This window comes from Aphelocoma coerulescens, chromosome 7 (assembly GCF_041296385.1).
Source record: "Aphelocoma coerulescens isolate FSJ_1873_10779 chromosome 7, UR_Acoe_1.0, whole genome shotgun sequence".
NCBI classification, from domain to species: domain Eukaryota; kingdom Metazoa; phylum Chordata; class Aves; order Passeriformes; family Corvidae; genus Aphelocoma; species Aphelocoma coerulescens.
In genome coordinates, this window is record NC_091021.1 from 30608239 (window position 1) to 30615851 (window position 7613).

The window sequence follows — 7613 nt, forward strand, 5'->3', positions numbered from 1 at the left end:
TGAAACGGTTTGGGTTGGAAGGGACCTTAAAGATTGCCTACTTCCAATCCCCCTGCCATGGACAGGGACACCTTCCACTAGACCAGGTTGCTCAGGGCCCCATCCAGCCTGGCCTTGAATACTGACAGGGACAGGGCATCCCCAGCTTCTCTGGGCAACCTCTTCCAGTGTCTCACCACCCCCACAGAAAAGAATTTCTTCCTAATATCCACTCTAAATCTACTGTTTCAGTTCAGTACCCCTTGTCCTACCACTACCTGTCCAGGTACCCAAGATGGAAGCCCCAGAGCCAAGACTTCTCTGTTGAACTTGTGTCCAACCAAACGTGGGAAATGAAGAGCTGTCCAATATTACAGCAAATTTTAGGCATGTAAGATGTAACTACAACAGATTCCCTTTTTTCTGCATATGCAGCCACACTCTGATCACCACCACAACTGTGGAAAGGCCCCTGCCTGTCCTATGACCTACAAGGAATGTAAGCCAGGGATGACACAAAGGCACACTAGACAGTGAAATGCAAGATCATGCAAAGAATTGAGAGATTAGGTTTTCTGTCAGTTTGTCCTTTTACATTGCTGTTCCTTGAAAAGTGACAGTAAACTCACACGTACAGCTGCACTACATTTGATCCAATACAGTGTATGTAACACTGAGTACAGATTCCTAACAGGCACCAGCTGAACACGCCTGGTTTGCATGATCTACTTTTAACTGTCAGATTCAGACAACAAGCCCACTGGTTTTGTCTACAAATTGCCACCTACTCCACATTTTCCAGCAAAATACTGTGACAACTGGCTGATCATCTTCTGTGTGCTCCTCTTCTATAAACTCTTATTTTAATCCCTCTCTCAGTAACTTAATTTCATCATTGGTGATTATAAAAAAAATACATTTCAAATACATAAAAATTCTTCTCTACAAGTCATTTAAAAAGACAACTTCATAATCTCTACCAGGAAAAAAATAACATTAAAGCCAAGTAGCTTTTCCCTAGTTCCTTATACCCCATAACAATACAAGCTTTCCTGCTCCTCACAACACAATCACATAACTTTGACTTCTTTTTGCTGACTCAGACAAAAATTCATCACGAAATATAACTGTCAGGTTCACCAGTGACAGAGGAAGCTCCTGAGAACCATGGCCTAATAAAGCTTTCCTCCTTGAAGGATGACAGCAGTCTCTCCCATATGAAAGATTCTTTTTTATTTGATATTGTTAAAGAAATATTCACACAGGGCACTTTCACACTAGACTTTACTTTCAAGAAAACCAGTTATAAGGTCACAACATAAGTTGAAAAACAGTATTTCATGGGCATGTCTGGAAAATCTGCAAGTGACTTTGGTAAAATAATTGTATCACATGTTGGTATCCTGAGGATTGACCACCTCCCTCTGCAGCTGATTGACAGTGGTCAAAATGAAAATTTTCTTCAAAGTAAGCAGTGCAAGATTACTCCAGCAAAAAGGGAGTTGGCTGAGTTTACCAATCTATCATGAAGAGCTTCTTTGTTAAAAAAACCTTTACAGACACAAAAGAGAACATTTCTTAAATTTATGTATATAGCCACTGCTGTATCAAGAACTGCTCAGTGCTATAAATGACCCAACTTAAAAGCCTGACAATTGTCATCCATTTCACATGTATTTTGTTTGATAGAGACTGACATGTAACAGTGACCTATGTTAGAAACCACTGTGTGTATGTTGTCAAAACCAGAGGAGAATCATGCCTCAGGAGATGATACTTAGCTTCAGAGTACTCCTATTTGAGACACTCTGAAATCATCCACTGAATCTGGAAATTCTGACTGTTATAATGCCTACAGACTAAAAAAATCATCCATGGATCCTGTGAAATGTATTTATTTCTTGGCTTACATACTCATTTTGCTCCCTCTTCCCTGCCTTTACAAAACTGAAGAATGGCTGCAGTGCAATACTAAAGATCACTTGTTGAAAGCACGACTAAAGAGTTTTCAGTACCCAAGGAAGCCTGCAGAAACCTGGTGTATTTAGAAGCTGCTTCCTTGCTTTGCCCCTTCCCAGTGACATTCCAGGCACTAAAATACACAGCTTATTGTCTGGCAAAATAAACTTCACTTTATGATGAACATTTCTCATTCTCCACGACTAGAGCTTTAGGCTAGACATCATCATAAATACATGCTATGTGTCTTGCATATACATCCACATGCACCCACTTTTTAGCAGCATACAATCCTAACAACAGAAAAAGAGAGATCTGACAAATTTTCAGGGCAATCACATGGCAGTTAATATTCAGAGAATGTAAAAAGTTGGTTTTTCCCTTTTCTTGAATACTGCTAGTGATCATATGACTATGACACATCTGCACAGCATCAATATTTCTCACTTCACCTCTTGCACTAAGGTAACGTGACCTGGTCATGATATTACTGGCATTGTAAACCTCTCTAATGAAGTCTTTTATATCCATGGTGGGGTGCATAGGTAGCAAAAGTTAATAGAGACTTTATGGGAAATTATTACGGAAACATTTAAGACAGTTGTACAAATTTTTATGAATGGGCATCTTTTAACCTTGTAGATGTAGCTGCCATTTGAAACAATTTTAGAGCAGCAGGCTTTATCAGTCACATAGCTGAGCTCACACAGACATCACAACAGCTTTATACATGAGTAATATCACATGTTATATCAAGAAACTGTTTTATGGACATTTTACAGGCACCTGGATTTTTGGTTTGGGTTTTTATCTTGGATTTTTTGGGTTTTTTCCAGTGCAAGAGATCTAGACAGTTTATATTTGATAGGCTGTTCATAAATTATACCCTACTGCTGTTTGCAGGTTGGAACTTCTTCCCACACAGATTTCATTTTATCATCAGACTGTTTAATTCTGCGCTTATAAAAATGTCATCCTAGTCATAAGGGAAGAATTAGACAGCACTGTCTTAAGATTTTCTGCACATACCATGACAAGATGCAGATACTGTGATACTAATATGCCAGTAGAGTATATCAGTTCCAGGATCAGGCCAATACACATGCTGTTACTGAGCTATGGCTTTCTGTTTTCAAAAGTGCAATGAAATCATAAAGTAATATAAGTTAGTAATACATTAACTACATTACAGTATTCACACTGCTACCTCTTGATATCATAGCCTGGAAGACATTAACACACTGATAATATCCTAAGAGTACATTAAAAATTATTTTGGAGCAAAAGGAGTACCAGTTTCTATACTATTTCCCAAAATAACATTCTGACAGTGTGAAAGAAGTTATCAGGAGATTTGAACCCTTCTGCATGTTGTGGATTCCACAGTCTTTCTAAAAGACAGTGAATTTCTCCTCAGGACACACTTACAATCAAGTTTTGTGAGAACATATTATAGATTTCTTCCAGGTATTTTATCCAACATGCTGAATGATATACAAAAAATCTCTCTATATGGAGTCAGGGGAAGATAATTTAATCACATATAATATTTGAATACTCACATATGTTATTGTATTTTAATTTGTACAATAATTTGTAAGTTAAATAGTTTAAAATTTTATCACTTGTGTAGTTCATGGAATTACTGCTGATGTATAAAACATTCTGTTCTGTGTAGATTAAAAAACTGTATATTTAAAATGTATATAGAGTACCAGCTAATGAGCTAAACAGATGGGGTTGTGTATTTAACTTCACTGGGAAGTATTGAAATAAAGGAACTAACAGCATTTGTGTAAATGAAAATAAATCTCATGAAAATCTGAATGGATTTTCCTTTGTTAGACAGAAATTTGTGCTTGGCATATAATTACATATTATAGCCAATGGCTGTGGTTTGCTGACATGTCCTGTCAATAGCTATGCCTCAGCTGTTAAAAAACAGTAAGTTTGTACATTTAACTCAGTACTAGTACAAGGGTTTCTGTGCAGATACCAATTTACAGAACTGAAAAAAGAAAAAAAAATTCATGAATCTCAGTACTCCAAGGAATGTAATTTTCCCAAAAGCATTTCTTTCAAAAAACCCTAAACAAATTGAAGTGGAACTTAATCACAGTACTGATCCTTCACATAAGCCCTGCAACCTGATAGAAGCAGACACCCATGCCTGGTTTCATCCACCGAGTCTTTGTGGAACCACTTTTGTCTTTAAACACTCAGTTATTCAGATCAGACTGCAAGCTGAACGCTTGAATCTATTTCATCATAAAGGATGCTGGTTTGAATGGCAGCTATCATTAAAATGCCAGGCAAAGGCACAGGAAGTACTTATTTTAAATAAAACCTATCTATTTCTCTGTTAGATCCATTTAAGAGCCTTCAAAGTTAAAAAATATTTCCACTGGTATTTACTTTTCAATGCTTGTGCCATTCATTTAATAAACAAGACATGTTAAGTTTGGACAAGAAAGCTGGATGCTTCATTCCACATTTAGGGTAACAGCAGTATCTTCATTTATGAAAGACATTACCCCAGTGTTACTATTTCTTATTTAACTTCCGTTATTTCACAGAGAAAAATGTATTTTATATTAGAGCCAAAATTAAATCAAACTTAATCCCAAATTATGCTAAACACTTAAAGGGGTTTCGATAGATGAAGGCCCACTCCATCAAGCTGCTCCATACAGACAGGTCTCCATTTGTAAGAGCCCACACAGCCATCCTCGCCGGAGGAAGACACCAGAGATTCCAGTCACAAAAAAATCACAGATGTCTTGCAGAAGACATAAAAACCAAATCCACCATGCTCCTCCCCAAATAACTAGAATACAACAAACACTTCCTCCTCATTAGTACATTTTTAAATGTTTAACCTAAATCCATACTCTGATACCCTGAGCTCCACTATTTGCAAATCTACATTACTGGATCTGTGGTGCAAAGAATATATCTAAAAGTGAGCTAAACTCTTTAAGATGAACCATCACCATATTTCACTAGAGTAATATATTATTAGCATTCTCACAGCTCAACTCTAACATTACTTGTACACAGAAATTCTCAGATGGAAGTACAGACTTCCAACCTCAATGGTTTTATACCGTCTTTAGAGCACCTGCACACTCCACAGCACTTTAAATCCTCATACAAATAAACTTGTACACATTGAACTCAGAGGGAAAACCACCTTTTGAAAAACTACATAACAATATTCCCAAAGTATATGTTCCTCCAGGTGAACAATTTAGCCCGCAATACAACTTTTCACATTCTGAATAATTTTTCTCCCAATTTTTTTAATCATTGTGGTTCTTCAAGTAGCTACTTACCCACTTAACAGTTTCATTTCATAGTCCATTATATTAGGGATTTTTCCATAAACAAAATATGTTTGCAATACAGTAGACATGAAGCACACATGGACAGGACAGACAATAAAAGAAGCATAGATTACATACACATCTGTTCTCTCAGGTCTCAGCCTGAGGAGCGAAGACAGAAGTACGCGTGCACACAGCAGCCCAAATGCAAGATATCACCCTCATCTTTTTTAGCTTTCTTCTTTATATGAGCTCACTGACTAAGTACAGGTATACCTGGGGAAGAGGGGCATGCAGATATCCAGAAAAAAATACACAGAAAACACTTTTGGAAACTGAACACACACATACATTCAGTTGCGTATTCATGACGAAAGGCCATGACAACAGTTTTCAGGAAACTGCAATTGAAAATGAATTTTGTTTTCCTAAATTACTGCAACAAGAGCAGGCTTTGCTGGCCTCCTATGGATGTGTCTGTACCCTGTACCGAGAGCCTGCAGATCCCACGAGATCCACAGGAAAGCAGGCCTCACATGCTCCAGAGCTTCCGGTGCAGCCAAAACTCCTGCAGATGACAGCTGTCACTGGACAATGCACAAATCCAAACACTGGAAGTGAACACTGAAAAACTAACATTGCCTGAAGGTATGAAAACTTTTCACTCAGCAGGATAGATTTTAAGTCTCAATCAGACCATTGGTTTAGCCAGACTGATTTTGAGAACAGCATAAGAACACCTGCAAGAATTGATGCAGGGTAGTGCTGTTTTTCTACTTCTTCCCTTCACAAGGCATATTCACCAAACTCATGGAGAACGGCTACAAATTTTGTATCACTTACAACAATGAAACTGGATATGGGCACTCCAAAATGTTGAAGCATGATGGGTCGGCCCAGGTATGCATTCCTAGCAAGCTTGTAAAGTACTACTGACATTTGTAAACAAGTACAGGAACAAACAAAGCAACTGAGATCCTATTCAAAAGAAAAAACACAGTCTTCTGTCATTTGTGGCAAAGATGCTGCTCATCAGGACGAAGACATCTCTCCCATCTACAACTTCTTGGACCAGAATGTCACGTGTATGCAGACAGAGATAGGTCATGCTCCAAGAAGACTTCCAAAGCAAGACTAAAGTTGTGATCACTGGATTCCACATATCTACCTTTTTTTTTAATCATTCTGCAAAATCTCTCACAGCTGCCCTAAACAGTTTACAAAAACAAAGTGATCAGAGTGATGATTTATGTTTGCAACATAAATGTCTTCCCTTTCCATGAGCCAGCTTAATGCAGACGTTGCTGCACTCACCCCAGCTGAGGTTTGGCAGGAATCGGGGGAGGAATGATGCTGATGAGTGAAAGTGTTTGAAGCCCAACTAATTTCTCTTCAACTCCTACTGGTCCCCCCTGCTCTCCCAAGCCACTTCCAGCCTGGCACTTGTTAGCAGCTCCCGACGCTGGGGAAAAGAGGTGCCTTGCAAAAGCTTCCTCCGAGCAGCTGAGAGGAGACTCTGAGAAGGTTATGCAGAAATAAAACCAAACGAAATGACTGTTCGCAGGTCGGCACGCTTCACCTATCTTACACCGGGAACAATGGAGAGGCGGGCAGCGGGAGGATACGACCCGGGAGGACGGGGCCGGGGGGACGCTCTGTCCGTCCGTCCGTCCGCTCTTTGTCCGTCTGTCAGGCAGCCCCGCTGGCCCCATCCCCGCCGCCCCGGCGCGGCCTGCGCGGCCCCGCGGTTCCCGGCCGGGAGAGCGGGAGCAGCGGGAGCAGCGGGAGGCGCGGGAGCAGCGGGCGGAGGGCGCCCGCCGCCTCCTCATCCCCCGCTCCCCGCCGGCCTCTCCGCGCCGGGGCCAAGTGCGGCCCATGCGGGACGCGCCGCGCCGCGGCCCCCCCTTCCCTTCCTTCCCTTCCTTCCCCTCCCTGTCCTCCTCCTCCTCCCTCCCTCCCTCCGCGCACCGAACGGCCCCGACCGGCCCCGGCTCGCTCCCGCCGGCACTTACCGGCCGCAGAGCTGCGAGGAGAAGGCGGCCGGGCCGGGCCGGGCCGGGGCGCGGCGGCGGCGGCTCAGAGCGGCCGTGCCGCGGCCCCGGGCATGGCGGGGGCGGCGGGGCGCGGGCAGGGGGGCCGGCGGGGCGGCGGCGGCGGCGGGGGGAGCCCGGGGGGAGCGGCGGCGGCGGCGGCGGCGGCTCCTTCCTGCTGCTCCGCCGAGCGTCCGCGGGCGGTGACAGCGACACCCGGCCAGAGCGCCGCGCGCGCGCTGCACCACGGGAAACGCGCTCGGAGGACCGGCGGGACGGGAGGAGGAGGAGGAGGATGGGGATGACGGCGATGGAGAAG

At 42.7% G+C, this 7613-nt stretch overlaps 1 protein-coding gene across 3 annotated transcripts in view; it reads right to left on the reverse strand.

Moving 5' to 3' along the window:
• Positions 1–7327, reverse strand: part of ZNF148 (zinc finger protein 148) — a 41942-nt gene extending 34615 nt beyond the window's left edge. For 2 of the 3 annotated variants that reach the window (XM_069021142.1, XM_069021140.1), the window contains exon 1: positions 7277–7327. The gene's annotated coding sequence lies outside the window, so the exon portion shown is untranslated. Of the gene's footprint in view, positions 1–6578; positions 6758–7276 lie in introns of those variants that run through there. The other variant, XM_069021141.1, reaches the window with a different exon arrangement.
• Positions 7328–7613: the final 286 nt, after the last annotated feature.